At 52.9% G+C, this 16,729-nt stretch overlaps 1 protein-coding gene across 7 annotated transcripts in view; it reads right to left on the bottom strand.

Annotated features, from left to right (window-relative positions):
- The window catches only part of PAQR5 (progestin and adipoQ receptor family member 5), a 74,654-nt gene that overhangs the window by 47,843 nt on the left and 10,082 nt on the right, over window positions 1–16,729 (bottom strand). Inside the window, exons 1-2 of one of the 7 annotated variants that reach the window (XM_058737239.1) lie at window positions 16,542–16,667; window positions 13,935–14,085 (exon numbers count right to left, since the gene is read on the bottom strand). The exons of 3 other annotated variants lie outside the window; for them this stretch is intronic. The gene's annotated coding sequence lies outside the window, so the exon portion shown is untranslated. 3 more of the 7 variants (XM_058737236.1, XM_058737238.1, XM_058737233.1) reach the window with 3 other exon arrangements.

The raw sequence follows: 16,729 nt of genomic DNA on the forward strand, positions 1-16,729 counted from the left end.
ATGACGTCACTGATTGGAAAGGATTCCCGATTTCAGAGCTTGTAAAGAAAACGAGGGGCGCCTGGGTGGCTCAGCCGGTTGAGCAACGGATTTCAGATCAGGCCGTGATCTCAGGATTCATGAGCTCAAGCCCCGTATGGGGCTCTCTTCGGTCAGTGTGGAGCCCACTCTCCCCCACTCTCTCTCTTGCAAAAATAAACATTTACAACAATACGTAGGAATTGATGAGATACAGAAATTATAAATGAGCAATTGGATTGGCTAAGTTTGCAGCGGCTACTCTCTCCATCTTCCTACTCTGCTCTTTAAAGGGATCATTAAAGTCTCCTTTATAACAAGGGGCACCTGGTCGGTTAAGCTCGGCCGGTCGGTTAAGCGTCAGACTCTCGGTTTCAGCTCAGGTCATGAGCTCACGGTTTCATGAGTTCGAGCCCCACGTCAGGCTCTGCAGTGATCGTGCGGAGCCTGCTGGGGATTCTCTCTCTCTCTCTGCCCCTACCCTGCTCATGCTGTCTCCGTCTCCCTCAAAAATAAGTAAATAGACTTAAAAAAAAAAATTAAAGTCTCCTTTATAACAAAACCAGTTCTTACAAGTGGGAGACCACGTACCTGGGAATAAATCTCCATCTGTATTACATTGTTTTTCTTCTGCCTCTCTTTCTCTGTCTCTTTGATTGTGTGTGTCAGGTGCCTTCTGGAAGGATCCCAAACAAGCATGGATGGGGAGAGTTTCAGGTTACAGTGTCTTTCCCAAACAGCCCATACAGCCAGGCCATTGTTCAAAACTAAGGGAATGCAGTGGCCCCGAATATGAAAAGCTCTGGATGGACCCAACTGTTATGCCACTTCCTCTTTTCTGAAAAAAAAATTATGCTGGAAAACAAAAAACTCATAGTTGGGCATATGTAGCAAAAACAAAGAAGGTTGTTTGGTGGGGAATTTTTCCCATGCTTGCTTTAGAAAACTAGAAACATGAGATCAGGAAGCTCCTGAGAGGTCTCTAATCCAAGTTGCCACTGGATGCATGAATTTCATCAATGGGATTTTGGACAAGAGGTCCCACACTTGACCCAAAGAAGCAACGTTAACAGAAGGAGTTCAGGTTTCATGAGAAGCCAGTGGGGGAACCTGGAGACAGGACAGGCGTTTTTACCTTTAAAAATGCATGTGAAAATTAGCTTTTTTCGGTGTGCATCAAAGGCTGCTGTCAACAGAGTGAAAAACAGAATGGGAGAAAATATATAAGCCACATATCTGACGAGATTAATATCCAGAATGCATAAAGAACTCCTACAAGTCAGTAACAACAAAAATAACCCAAGTCAAAAATGGGCAAAGGACTTGAGTAGACATTTCTCAAAAAAAAAAAAAAAATACACACACACGCACACACACACACACACACACACACACACACATATACATGGCCAATAAGCACATGAAAAGTTCGGCATCACTAGTCCTTAGGGAAATGTAAATCGAAACTACAGTACGATACCATTTCATACCACTAGTGTGACCATGACCAAAAACAACGAGTGTTGACAAGGATGTAGAGAACCTAGAACCTGGGCACATTGCTGGCGGGGAATGGAAAGACAGGGCAACCACCATGGAAAACAATATGGCGGCTCCTCAGAAAATTAACCAGAGAATTACTAGATGATCCAGAAATCCCACTGTTGGGCATATACCCAAAGGAGTTAAAAGCAGGCACCAAACAGATAGCTGTACCCCCCTGTTCCGAACAGCAGGATTCACGATACCCGAAAGGTGGAAGGAACCCGAGCGTCCGTCAGCAAATGAACGAACCCAGTGTGGCACACGCGTGCAACAGGATTAGTACCCAGCCTTAAAAAGGAATAAAATTCTGGCCCATGCCACCACGTGGAGGGACCCTGAAAAACACTATGCTAAGTGAATAAGCTAGATTAAAAAAGGGCAAATACCATACGATTCCACTTAGACACGGTACCTAGAAGAGGCAAATTTATAGAGGCAGAAGATAAAATCGAGGTTGTCAGGAGCTGGAGAGAGAAGTAAATGGGAAGTTGTTGTTTAATGGGTACAGAGTTTCTGTCTGGGATGTTGAGAACGTTCTGGAAATGGAGAGTGACGATGCGTGCACAACACCGTGAATATAAATGTTACTGAACTTTACGCTTAAAAATGGTTAAAATGGTAAATTTTATGTCATGCATCTTTTACCTCAATGAAAAAAGTATCTATAAGAGAACATGTGTGGGGGCACCTGGGTGGCTCAGTTGGTTGGGTGTCCGCCTTCTTCTCAGGTCATGATCTCACAGTTCATGGGTTCGAGCCCCACGTTGGACTCTGTGCCGACAGCTCAGAGCCCGGAGCCTGCTTCGGATTCTGCGTCTCCCTCTGTCCCTGCCCCTCCCCTGCTCACACTCTGCCTCTCTCTCAAAAATAAATAAAACATTGAAAAAAAAAAAAAAACCTTTTTGAAATAGATAAAAGAAAACGTGAGAATCACTTAACTATGTTTGTATTAATATAACATTTTATTTTCTCCAAATCTTCCAGAAAAATATAAATCACAAATATACACACTTTGGCTTAGCCCATTCAGGCTGCTCTAACAAAATCCCACAGAGTGGAGGGTTTATAAACCACAGACACTTATTGCCCACAGTTCTGGAGGCCGGAAGTCCAAGATCAGGGTGCCAGCCAGCATTTCGGGGTCATGGTGAAGGCCCTCTTCTGGGTGCAGAGTTCTTGCTGTGTCCTCACATGGGGGGAGGGGCAAGGAAGCCATCTCAGGCCGCTTTCATAAAGGCCACTAATCGCATTCGTGATGGCTCCAAGCCTCCTTCCCTTCCCTCCGGAGACTTCCGCTCGCTCCTACTAAGGATTCGAGCATCCAGACAGTTTGCCCTCAACTCTCCTCCTTGCTGAGACACCTCCTCTCCCCTCCCTGCAGCCACTGAAACTTGAGATTTGCCCAGGTCTCTGTCACTTGCCAACTGCACCCAAAGCCTGTTCCCTGGAAGCCCCGGACCCAGCACACATCCAAGCACAGAGCCAATTCCAAAGCACTCAAGGCCTGTCCTTGAGGATGCAGGCTTCTAGGCTTTCAGACTTCTCTGAGTGCCTCAAGGACTTCATCGTCTGATAGGAGAGAAGTGTGACAGCACACTGTCCCTGTCCAGGGATAGGCAGCTCCAGAGCTCAGAGAGGCAAGAGCTGCCTGCAGGGTGGGGAGGAGAAAATGAACAGGAGGCATGTCGCGGGAGGAAAGTGTGGAAAGTAGAGGGTCTGGGCTTCCAAAGTGTTTCAAAAACAAGAAGCATGGAAAAAAAAAAAAAAAACTGGCATGATCCTGCCATGGTGGATACATCAACATTATATCTTCCGGAAGCACACAGAATGTACCAGAGTGAACCCTGATGTAACTACGGGCATTAGTTAATGACGTATCAGTGTTGGTTCATCAGTTGTAACAAATGTACCACACCAACACAAGCTATTCATAATAGGGGAAAGGGGTAGGACAGAAGGGGGCATCGGGAACGCTTTCTACCTCCTACATAATTTTTCCAAAAACCTAACACTGCTGTAAAAAAGAATCGGGTCTATCAAGAAAAACAAACATAGGCCAACATTAAAAAAAATCAAGGGATGTCATATAGAAACCTGGACTCCAGTTTCTCTTGGCAAATCTGAAGGTCAAGTTCACCCATGGCTACAACTGGCTATTCCTTTCCTCTGGGTAAATGGAGGTAAGCACTGTCAGGCTCACAGCAGCCGTCTCACCCCTGCCAGGCCCGGCCGGAGATGTGCAGTTTGGGTTCTGGGGATCAAGGTCAGGTGTCTGATCACAGCGAGCCCGGGTCTCAAAGCGGCATCTCCTAAGGGCTGGGAAATCGTGACACCCATGAAGGAGGGGAGTAAGACCAGGACAGGTTTCAGACTTGCACAGATTTGCAGTTTTAAAAATTTTTAAGTTTTTTTTAATGTTTATTTGTTTTTGAGAGGGAGAGAGGGAGAGCAGGGGAGGGGCAGAGAGAGAGGGAGGGAGACACAGAATCCGAGGCAGGCTCCAGGCTCTGAGCGGTCAGCACAGAGTATGACGTGGGCCTCAAACTCACCAACCGCAAGACCATGACCTGAGCTGAAGTCAGATGCCTAACCGACTGAGCCACCCAGGCGCCCCTGTAGTTTTAAAAGTACGTGACCATGTCCTGGAGGAGAAATCAAGGCTACAGATAGATTTAGGAGGCAGAGAGAAGTGACCTTCAAAGGTCCCCTCGCGGGAGAAGAACAGACAGAAGACCCAAGGGACGAGAAAAAGTCAGGCACTGATAAAGCAAAGCTGACACAGTTGGGAGGGCAGGAGCCGTGATCCAGAAGATTCTCCCAGTACCTCGGTTTCTCTGGCAGGGCAAGGCAAGAACAGTGAAAGAAAGGGGCGAGCCGGTCTGGAGGAGGGCAAAGGCTGGGGGCCAGTGCTGCGGGGCAATGTGGGGGAACCAGCCAGGTGAGAGGCGGGGCAGCCCGGAGCAGCGGCTGGTAGACAGCGTGTTCATCCAAGACGCCGGGTTAAAATCATCCCTGTGTTCTCCCTGGGGACAGCTGCCCAGGGCAGGGGGCAGAAATGGAGAGTGGACAGGAAGACGCTCGGTCCTTGACTCATTCATTCAGCACCCATTACTGAACACCCACTATGTGTCCGAGGCTACCGTAGGAAACGGGGGTGGGGTGGGGTGGGGTGGGGTGGGCCCTCCCATCCCTCCCATCCCTCCCATCCCTTAGCTCACATTCTCAATGCAGGAGATCAGCACTGACAAGTGACACAAACACAGCAGATGCTTCTGGGAAACACGGCTTCCCAGGGAAGCCACACCAGGGAGTCAGGAAAGACTTCCTGAAGACACGAGGTCTGAGCCAAGTCTCGAAGAATCAACAGGAGCGCCGCTGCCACGGAGGACAGAGACCGCTCTACACTGCGGGTGCAGGGGCGCCTGGGTGGCTCGGTCCCACTTCGGTTTGGGAGTTCGAGCCCCGCGTCGGGCTCTGTGCTGACCGCTCAGAGCCTGGAGCCTGCTTCGGATTCTTTGTCTCCCTCTCTCTCTGCCCCTCCCCCTCTTGCACTCTCTCTCTCTCTCTCTCTCTCAAAAAAAAAAAATAAATAAATATTAAAACAATTAAGTAAATACACTGAGGGTGCAGCAGGGGCCCAGGCGGAGTGCACATGCGGGGAGCTGTCCACAGTTCAGCATGGAGGTGGTGGGGGGTACCAGGTGGGAAGGGCCCAGGACGGAGCCCGCAGAAGAGCCCAGAAGAAGGCTCAGCGCGCGCCATCTGAATGCCGTGGGAATGAACGCACCAGGTGGTGGGGAGTCGGGACTGGGGGTCTCAGGGATGGTGGCCGGGGAGAGGCTGGTATGGTCCTGAGCGGTGGATGCAGGACAATTCCAAATCCCGGCTCCATCGTTCACCGTGTGCCCCTTGGCGATCACCTAACCTCTGCCACTTGAATTTTCTTATCAGCTAAATGAGGATAATACAAGTATCAATGGCTCTTGCAGGGATGAAAAACCATGGTATCTACCCGATAACAGGCACTCAATAAAAAGTGGCTCTTATCACCACGGCGCCCTAGACCATCTCGGCTCTGCATGAACACTCATGCCCCTTCTGCCCTGGGGGTATAATTTTGCTTGAAAAATAGACTGTTTCCTTTTCAGCTCTGACCCGCCTCCCCGGCTGGAGGTGGAGCTCATGGGCACTCCACGAGCGAGCGGGGGAGGGGTTGCCATGGCGACCTCCCAGCGCGGCTTTAGGACCCGGTGAATGAACCAAACCTTTCCTTTATTCCAGCGATCCCGGCTCTTCCAGCTAGTTACTGCTAGGCCATTACCGCACATCTGAAGAAGCTGAATGATATTCTTTAGCACATTGTGAAAAACGGGAAACCATCCAAATGGCTGGCAACACAGAGCTGGCTGGGTAAGTTATGGTACACCCATGCAAAACGGCACTGTGCGGCGATTAAAAATGTTACAGATCTGTGTGGTTACTGACAGGAAACGGTGTCGTGACATGCTGTTAAATGCAAAAAAAGAAAAAAACCAAACCCGGGTTATGGGGCAGCATAAATCTTGGAACACCAACCGTATAAAACCGTGTTACCGTTAACTGCTTGGATTTATGGACAGAAAAGTGTTTGCAAGGATGTTCCCCGAAGTGTGTTCACAGCGGTTCCCTCTAGACGGTAGTGGTGAGCCCTAGGTATCTGCGTTACTCTCTTCCTCCTCCTTTTCTAGAACACTAGCGTTTGCCCACAATGAGCATGTGGATTATTACGTGGTTGTTTTTTTCATTAAAGCAACAACGCTATTAACAGGAAATAGGTGAATGAGTTAGTCCTCCAGCCCTTGGCGAGTCTTGAGAAATTAGCCATGTGAGCCAATCCATGGGTTGCAAAGACCAGCCTTTCCCCACACACACCCGCCAAGAAGCTCGTACCTGAGCCTTCCTCCATGTGCCCTGTCCTGCCTGCTGACCCAGGGGCAACCCTGGTCCTGAAGTGCCCCATTCAGGGTAACTGGGGCACCTAAAGCCTAAAGCCTTCCCATTTTGGAAGAGCCACCATATTTCCCCCAGGCGAAGCTAAAGGGGGCTCCCTCTGTCATGACCACGGTGAGGGTGGAAGTGGGCAGGAGTGCCCTGCACTGGGAGCACCGGGAGGAGGTCATCAGTCAATGGACACGGAGTGAGTACTTTCTGTGTGCCAGGCCCCGTGCCCGCCCTGGAGATCCACGGAGTTCAAGACAGACACAGGCCTGCCCCCACCACCGCATGCAGGACTCCTGGTCTAGCGGATGGAGGGCTCCAGGAAGGGCCTGGAAATCCAAATAACTCTTCGTGGTTCCTCCAAGGCTCTGCTCTCCTGACTCATGGCCCAAACTTGATGCTCCTACAGACCAAGGCATGGGGTCTCCTCTGAAAGGGCCCAGAAGATTCCGCTCCTTAGCATAACCTCAAGGCCTCCACAGCCAACCCCCCCCCAGCCCCAGCCTCAGCTACCACCCACCTCGCCACACGCCCCACACCCCCATCACACCCATCTCTCTTCTGTGTCCTTGAACGCTCCATGCTTTTGCACTTCCTGTTTACTGGGAGTGGGGCACCTCCTCTCCCACTTCCTCTTCTTAATGGAATTCTACCCATTCTTCAAGGCTAAACTCAAGGATCACTTGCAAAAGTCTCTATCATCCCACGTGCAAGCTTCACAGTGAAATGCCAGTACCCTGGCCCCCCTCAGTCAAGACTGCCTGGTTCGAGTCTGCCTGGTTCATGGCTATGTCCACGATGCCCTGCCCGGGACTGGGCACGGTATTACTACTGACTGAATGCATCAATTTGGTTGCTGCACCACCAAATGGTTTCTGCTGCCCACTGCCCTCTGAACCCCAAAGGCAGGGTCTGACCCATCCGTGTAGAACCTTCTGCCTGGTGGTTGCCATGCTCTGTTCATAAATCCTGTACGTCAGTGCCAAAAGGGTGTTATTTTTGCTTGCTCCCCGATTTTTTTATTTCAGCATTTTTAACATCTGAAATCTCAAGCCAATTGTAAAAAAAAAAAAAAAAATGTATGAGACAACTGGGGGACTCTGAATGCCGGGTATTTTATGATGGTGAGAAACGATCAATTCCTAGGGTGCGATAATAGAACCACGGCTGGGTGTCTTACAGGGCCCTTCTCCTTCCGAGAGGTATAGTGAAGGGATTACAGGTGAAATGAGATAATGTCTTAGACCGGCTTCGACAGACTCCAGCTGGGGGCAGGGGGTGGCGGGTAAGGGTAGAGGTGAAGGAAGATTGGCCATGAGCTGGTCACTGTTGAGGCCAGTCGTGGGAGTCCATCACACTTAACGTCTCGATTTGTGTACGTGTTTTAAAAAGGAGACAAGCACAATGTAAAAAAAAAAAAAAAAAGGACAAAAGACCCTGAGATGTGACAGAGGTCTCAAGTCCTGCTCGGGCATTGCCTGGCAGGAGACAATGTGAAACTCTGTAGCAAGAATAATTACTACTCTATTTGGAGACTCTCCGAACACTTGGAACATCAACATGACAGTTGTGAAACTGACACCAGAAACGTTGCCTCAGAATCTCCATCAGAACAAGATGAAACCAAAGAAATGGAGGATAAACTGGAAATGCTTTAAAAACAAAAACAAGGGCTCCTTATGAATAAACGACTGCAGGCCCTGAGAAAAAGCCAGAAGGCCTTGTCAGCGGAAAATACTCGGAGATATCTCACAAATATATCTTCTCACCATTCCCCGGCTAGGGTTAGAGCCAGGAACAGCTTTTGCTAGAAAATCGTACAGAGAAAAACATATTCGAGACACAGCGATACCACCAGCGTGGTTTTTAAAGATTCTGCTTTAAAAGGGGGAATCAGATAATATTGCAACTTCCAACTTTTCACCATTGGATGTGGTGCTTTTGAAGCGTGTGGCTTTTAATGTGTTGGATGCTTCATCTGTGTTCAGCTCTCAACGAAGACTAGACCTATGACGTCCGTCTTTATAAATTTTACAGTTACTTGATGTTCTAAGATGTTAATACAGTTTTGTCCTTTTTAATTATTGAATATTTGATTTAAATTTTTAAATGCCTTCTTATGAGCTTTGTGAAATACATGTAATATATTAAAACATTTCCATATTCTGGGACACACAGAGCAAGAGGGCCTTGGCTCTTTTACTCCAGGGTAGACTCTTCCCACAGGTAGTTAGAGCTAGACCTATGGGTGCTGGGCATGTAGCCCGGTGGTCCTCAACTCAGAACCACCTAGAAAGCTTTTACTTTTTTTTTTTAATCTTTATTTATTTGGGGAGAGAGACAGAGGAGGGGGGCAAGGGGCAGAGGGAGAGAGGAGGAGAGAATCTCAAGCAGGCTCCTCGCTATCAGCGTAGAGCCCACAGGGCCTGACGCGGAGCTCGATCCCATGAACCGAGCGGAGATCCTGACCTGAGCTGAGTGAGATTAAGAGTCAGAGCCTTGGGGCGCCTGGGTGGCTCAGTCGGTTGGGCGGCTGACTCTGGCTCAGGTCATGATCTCGTGGTCCGTGAGTTCGAGCCCCGCGTCGGGCTCTGTGCTGACAGCTCGGAGCCTGGAGCCTGTTTCAGATTCTGTGTCTCCCTCTCTCTGACCCTCCCCCGTTCATGCTCTGTCTCTCTCTCTGTCTCAAAAATAAATAAACGTTAAAAAAAAAAAATTAAAAAAAAAAAAAGAGTCAGAGCCTTGACCAACTAAGCCACCCCCAGGCGGCCCTCCACCTAGAAAGCTTTAAAACATACTGCTTCCCCCCAGCCCACCACAGCTCAGTTAGGATAAGCTCTTCAAAAGTCAGGTTGGGAAGGTGAAGCCCGGTGACGACAGGCACAGCCAGAGACGAGAGAGCTGAGATTCTGACCCACCCAGAGCTGGCCTACCTACCACTGAGCTCTGCGGAGCCAGCACCAGGGCGTCCATATCTCGCAGCTCACGGCCTCCATCCGGGGTGCGCGCGTGGGCAGGTTCCTCCCCCCGGGCTGGGAAAGGGTGAGTCCCTGCCAGGTTGACGGAAGGTGAATGCAGGCCCTGACTGTTGGGGGACCCCTTCACCCCAACGGGGAAGTGTGGGGCTGCTGGAGAACGCACGATCCGATCTCTACTGCCCTCCCAAGCCTCGAACCTGATGAGAAACTTAAAGTCTGAGATAAGGCTGTCAGCCTGCAAGGGAGCCCAGACCACAGGAGGAAGGAGAGGAGGGAGACCGGCGAGCACGGGGCACGCAGCGCCTTCCCACATCCTGGGGAAGCAGGTGTGGAAAACCGAAGGAGGTCATGCAGCCCCTAAGGTCAGAACCAAGACCCCCAGGGGGGTTCTCCTGGGAGGCGGGCTTCGGCTCAAGCCGCAGAGGCACTGTCCCCCAGTGAGGAAGGCCTGCTCCGTGGGCACTGAGCCCCCCACCTTGGAAGTGTCCAGATGAGGTCTGAGGCACCTACCCTGGGGAGGAGGGTGAAGTCAGGGGTCCGGACAGGGGCCTGGCAAACCTCTTTCACATTAAGTCCCAAACTCAGCCGTGCATCCAAATAACCCAGGGGTTGTTGCTGGAAACACAGAACAGACTAGGCTGAGCCCATCTCGGGCTTTTGGAGTCAGAATCCTCGGGGGGGGGGGGGGGGGCAGCCCGGAGACCCGCCGGGCTATTAAGCTCCAGTGCCGACTCCCAGGCATGGCCCCATCCTGGGACAACTGTCCACCTCCACGCGGCCTAGATCCAGTCGGGAGACAAAACACTCAGAGCCCAAAGTGAGCGGAAGTACGGGGAGCTGGGGACCAGCGTCCGCAGGAGAAGGTGGAGAGTGTGCGGGTGGAAAGTGCGTGCTCAGTGAGCAGGTGCCCATGACTCAGCCCCTGCTGGGCAGAGTAGGAGAAATTACGGCTGCCCTCGAAGAGACCCCTTCTTTCTGAGGACACATTTCATAACATTTTGAGGGATCGATAGGAAGGAAGGAGACAGACTTCTCTGAGGGGCCACCCGCCTCCCGGATACACCCCCCTGGGGATTCACAGCTACCTCGAAGGCCACACATCCACACTCGAATCGTCATCTGACCAGCCCGCCACGCCTCTCTGTGCGCACGGCTCCCTCCGCAGGCAGATGGCCTGGAAAATTCTATCTCCCCTTCAGCGTCCACCTGAGCCCCTCAGACGCCAGCCCCTCACCTCCCATCTGCCCTGGGCCTCCTCTGCCAGTCCTGCTGCACGGGTGCTCCGGGGACAGCAGTCCAGGAGGGAGTGCTACCCAGCACTACCCAGGGAACACAGCCCGCGGGTGCCAGGCAAATGGTCAGGGGCAGCAAGGAGACAGGGAAGTGTGACCTGGCAGAAGGAAGAGCGTCGCAGGGACTGGGCAGGGCGATGGGGAGGTGGCTGGCGCGTGCCCAAACCCTCAGCTGAGACCAGACGACGCTGAGGGTCAGAGAAGGACAGAGGGCCCAGCCAGGAAAGGGTATGGCTTCTACGTGGCCCCATAGCCACTGAGGAGCTCAGATAGGCAGGAGCCTCCGTCACACGCAGTCGTTCCCATCGGTGATGTGGGAGTGAGACGCACCTGGCTTTGAGCCCCGGAGCCTCTCCGGGCCTCACTCTCCTCCTCTGTAAAATGGGGATGATGTTGATTCGAAGTCCCTCGGTCTATTCCAAGCCCTTATGGGCAGTGTATGCTCCACTGGGCTTTGACCCTATGCTCCTGGGGGCAGGGGCACTTTCACAACCCCCAGAGTGACTACCTCTCCGGCCCGGTTCGGGCTTGGTGCACAGCAGGGGTTCAGTGGTGCCCCCGAATTTATGCCGACCCGACGGAGGACGTTCCTCCCCCGGCCTGCCGTGGGCTACAAGGTAGATTGCAAAGCTGACCTTCCTTCCTCCTCACTGGAACGTTATTTTTCCTGCTAACCCCACATCCTAGCCAATACATTTCACAATATTTGAATACGGTGGATTCAGAGCCCCACGGGCTGACCTGTGCCACAGGTCCTTATTCTAGCATTGTTAAGCACAGGCTTTTTTCAAGGGCCGAGGCAAAACGCATTCGTCAAAAGCCCCTGAAAATGGGAATAAGAGGTCCTTCCAGATCAGCCCCCACAACCGTGCAGTCAGCGCTTGGGACGGTGGAAACGGCAACCCCCCACCTTCTCTGGACTTCCGCTGCTGGACCGCCTCTGAGGCCCCAGCTGGCCTGCACCCCTGCCCTCAGGTCTGCCCAGAACCCAACTGGGCCACTAGAGTCCGCAGCGAGGAACCAGCGAGCTGGTGACGGTGGGAAGGGGGGGATTCTGGCTGCGTCTGTCCCTGACCCCGGCCATCCCTCCCTGCTCCCAAAAGCCCCTGCAGCCACTGGTTGGTGTTGAAAATGATTCACTTTGCCCGGGGGGAGTGCGGTGGGGGGGGGGGGGGACACTAGGCCTCTACGTGAACAGTGAGAAGAAAACGATCATTTTCGTGCTTCAAACACGTCTCCCCTGCACATGTCCCCACGGCGTCCCACAGAGCACCATGAAGCAGCAAGCCCCGTCAAAAGGTCTCTCTTGCTTCTTGGCCCAGGGATGTCACACTGGGCTGCATCTGTGTGAGGAGGTAGAAAAGTGGTCGCCTCAACACCGTGAATTTCACCATTACAGATTCACTTGTTTGGACTTTGAAGGAAGGGCCGAAGGTACATTCCAGGACACCGGGGAGAGGGGGAGGTGGCACCGGGATTAGCTGAGATTATGGGAGGAAATTTCCGTCCCCTCACTTTCCACACAGAGGCCCAGATCCTCCTCCCGGAGCAAAGTGAGTCAGCTTCCACGGGCACCGGGCAGCAGCTGGCGCTCACGGGGGAGAAATCAGGGCAGAGAACCCGGGCGCGTTAGGGCCCATCCTAAACGGTTTCCGGGAAGATGACAAGGGCAAGGAGTCCAAAGACCTGGTGCACGTCTGACTGAGCTGTCCCTGGGAGGCCCAAGGGACCCTGCACACGCCGCGTGTCCTGCCTGTGCCTCAGTTTCCTCATCCCAGCATGAGAAAACGGGAGGCAGCCTACCTGCCTGCAGCAGCAGGTGCCTGGTTTGCGGTGCTGAAGGCACAAAGCGCTTGTGCTCACCCACTGCAGGGACAATGTCACCCACAGAGGCCTGTCCTCCTCACGCCCTGGAGCCCAAACAAAGCCGGCTGTAATGGAACGAGGCCCACCTTATCAGGAGGGGTGCTTTTCCTTTGAAAGTCAAATCTGAGGCCTTGGGACAATGAAGCGTGGGTGTTCCCACACAGCACACCCAGGCAGGCGGGGTGGAGGCCCATCTGGCCCAGCCTGGCCCAAGAGCCCCCCCAACCCGTCCCTGCTGGCCACCCCCCCCCCCCCGTCCCCCGCCCCGGGGAATTCACTTCCTCAGACCCCTCTTCTGCTCTTTTCAGAGTCTTAAGGAAACCCTGAGGATGGCAAGCAAAGGCATCCAAAGGGCAACATTTCTCTAGAAGAGATGCCCGGTGTGAAATCCGGACCCAGAGACCTCCGCCGCTTACCCAGGATCACACAGCATGGTGGTCCTAGGGTAAGTCCCAAAGCCCCCAGGCTTGCTGAGCAACATTCCAATGCTTAAGCATCAGCTGGACTCAGAGGAACTCGTCCAGGAGGACAGGGATTAAGCCAAGCCTGACTGCAGGGAGGAGGGAGGAGGGAGGAGGGAGGAGGGGGGAGGGCAGCAGGGCTCTCACTTTCTCCCTCCCACATCCTCTCCCCAGCTTCATGGTTAAGCCAAATGTTTCATCCTCCTTCACACAATTTCCTTTTTTCTTTTCTTTTTTTTTTTTTATCACTGCCATTTTTTTTTTTTTTTTTGGTTTGTAAACCATCGGTCAGGTTCTAGAGAGGATGTGTCCCCAAAACATCCGAGAAACGAACTACTAACATCCCACATTTCAGCTGCAGCTCCCCACCCCTACTTTCAAAAGGATCTCCCCCCCCCCCCCCCCCCCCCCCCCCCCCGCCACCACAAGGCATCAGGGAGCCCCGATCTGGGGACACACTTGCTCCCTGCCCTGGGGGCATCCCAAGGACACTTCAGCCTCACGGAAGGGCAAGGTCACTGAGCCCATCCCCCCCCCCACCCGATCTAGCTTGAGGGCGCCCCAGGGCTCCCCTGCAACCAGCACCGCCCCCACCGCTGTTGACAGAGCCCGTGGGGACTCTGCTGCCTCCCGTCCCCTCCCATCCCGGCGGCTCACCTGTTGCCCCCAGGGAAGCCATCACCATCCTCCTGCCATCCTCCTGCCCCTCGACCTCCCCCATGGACAGCTGGCCCGCGGACGGCGAGAACCAGGGGCCTCCTCCCCAGACCTCCTTTCCCCTCCTTTCCTCTCCACACCTTTTCCACACCCACTGTCTGCTTGAGCTCTTCCTCTTTCAAGAAGTCTGCTCTGCCAACCAGAGCCCAGCTGGCTTCCCTTTATCCTCCGCGCTGGCGCTGGTGGCTGGGCCTGCACAGCATGTTGGTGAATCATTACACGGTGTCGTTCCTGGGGAGGCAAAGCAAACACGGCAGCATTCTAAGACCCACGGCACACGGCCCAGTTCAGAGTTCAGAAGAGCTAGATAAGCACTCGGTGAATACGACATTATTTCCCCACAAATTCCACTCTCAAAAAGGTAAATAATTCCCTGGGCGACAATAAAGAAATCGCAAGGTAGCATGAGTAATCGCCGGCTGTGTGCGTGTGTTTGTGTATGAACTCCCTCTGGACTCGCTCACCCGGAGCGCACAGGCCCGGGACCTAGGCCCACGTGATCGGAACAGACAAACCCCCCCCCCCCCACCCCGCCACCCTCCCCGAGAAGACTCCGCGTGGTGTGCCGCAGCGTGGATCGGCGAGGGCCCCCCCAGCTCCAGCACGGCAATGTCATCGCCAAACGTTCCGCCATTAACACCCCGCTCGCCATGGTTCGAAGGCTATTTGGTCTTTAAGAATGCTTCTCCCAATTCAGATGCCACTCTGCGGCTCAAAACCCACTGGCATCTGAGCCCGAGGGAGGCTCTGGAAGAGAGGAGGGGGGTGTGCACGGGGGAGACAGAAAACACCACGCTGGTGGAGGCTCTCTTGAGACAGGAGGGGAAACAGGGCCGCTGTGTAAGCAGCTGAAGGGTGGGAGCAGGGTGCCGGTGTGGGGCTGGTGGTTGCAAGCTGGGGGAGTGAAGGCGGGGAGGTGAATTCATCCATGGATGGGTGGTGTTAACGTGCCATCAAAAAGGTAAGGGGGCGCCTGGCTGGCTCAGTCGGTTGGGCGTCCGACTTCGGCTCAGGTCACGATCTCACGGTTCGTGAGTTCGAGCCCCGAGTCGGGCTCCGTGCTGACAGCTCGGAGCCTGGAGCCTGCTGCGGATTCTGTGTCTCCCTCTCTCTCTCTCTGCCCCTCCCCTGCTTATACTCTGTCTCTCTGTCTCTTAAAAATAAATAAACGTTAAAAAAAAAAAAAAAAAAAGGGTAAGGTGCAGGGAGGCCGCTGTCTTCCTGGGAGTTGGGTTGGTCCTAACGTGGGGTTAGACCACCTGTCACTGTTTAGACTCACCATCAGAAGCAGCCCCACCCTGAGCCCCCACGGGGAGCTCACACAAAGTCAAAGTAGTCTTGGGAATTTAAAAAAAAAACCCACTTTCAACAAGTATCCCCAGGACCCACCCTGCATCTTGGACCCTATCACATACCTCTTCTCCCCCTTAGACCTGCCCCCCTCTCCTATCTTCTTCTCCAGCCTCACTTTGGACCTCTGCCCACCCTCCTCCACCTCCACGGCCCTGTGCCTCCTAATCTGTACCCCTGCCATCCCCACCACAGAGGCCTCTCCTCATCTCCAGGCCACTTCCTCCAGGAAGCCTCCCCCTCCCCCCGGACAGCCTGCTTATTTAACCACCCACACTGTGACAGTTTTGGAGCCTCACTGGGACCGGCAGTCGACAAACCCTCATACTCTGTCCCTGTCCAGGGGCACTGTTGTCTCAACTGTATGCATAGGGTTTTAACGTATGGAAGTGACAAAGGGACACGCGGAGAAGCTAATGCCCTTGAAAGAAGATTTTTATTACTTACATTTCCCGAGAGGGAGCGTGTTACACCTCCCAGGGCCACATGGAAAAGCACCCGTGTTGGTCAGGGGGCAGAAAGGAATGAGGGGAAGACACAGGCCACTGCCTTTATTAGGGTTTCCATGGGGAAGGCAAGGCAGGGCAGGATGACTAGCTTAGGGTTGGCTAGTTTGAACAGCTCAGGCGGGCTCTGAGGCACAGGGGCTGTCCCCAGTTGTCTGGTCCCTGGCCCCGGGTGGTTCAGGGCAGGGGACGTTATGTGGCATGTAAGAGTGAGATAAGGAAGACTCCAGATCACAGGCAAGATATAAACAACTGGGACCGTTAGTCTAAGAAAGCACATGATGCATCCACTTGCCTCCCGGCATCTAGCTGAGTTTCCAGTGTTTTTTAATCAACTGCTCTCTGGCTAACACCATCACTCTCCCGCCCCGCTAGCTTTCTGATTCCTCGTCAACACAACCCCATCCCTGGACTAACTGCAGACTCCTCCCTCCCTCTGCCCGTTACACAACAGAGAGGAGTTTCCCACCCGGGAACTCACCCCAATGCTTCCTCAGGGACCTCCCCACCAGGGACCCGCCACTCAGTTGACTCTCTCCCTCGGCATTCATAATTGTTAAAAACATAAATAAAATAAAAAGCAGCGACCGCCAAAAACTTCTTGATCAACTGTGGGGGAAACACTTGTAATTGATCTTCTAGACAAAACACTAGTTTCCTTCATATATAAAGATCGCCTCCAATTCAATAAGAAAAAGACCAACCACCTGAGAGAAAGGAGGCAAAATATATGAAAAGACAGTTCACGGTAAAGAAAACACAAGTGGCTCTCAGGTCGGTGAACACAGCCAAGAATTGCAAATTAAAACTCTATTGAGAAACTATTTTTACCTTCCAGGTTGGCAAATGTCAGCAAGTTTGGTAACACTTCACGTAAGAGGGCATGGGACCAGAGCACCCTCATCCACCGCTGGAGTGTATCTTTCTAAACTTTTATGGAGAGCGGTCTGCTGATATCTTTCAAAATCCAAACACACACCCTTCCGGCCCTTCAATTCCTCTCCTGAGGCTTTATCCCA

The sequence above is a fragment of the Neofelis nebulosa genome, chromosome 7 (assembly GCF_028018385.1).
Source record: "Neofelis nebulosa isolate mNeoNeb1 chromosome 7, mNeoNeb1.pri, whole genome shotgun sequence".
In the NCBI taxonomy this organism is placed as follows: Eukaryota; Metazoa; Chordata; class Mammalia; order Carnivora; family Felidae; genus Neofelis; species Neofelis nebulosa.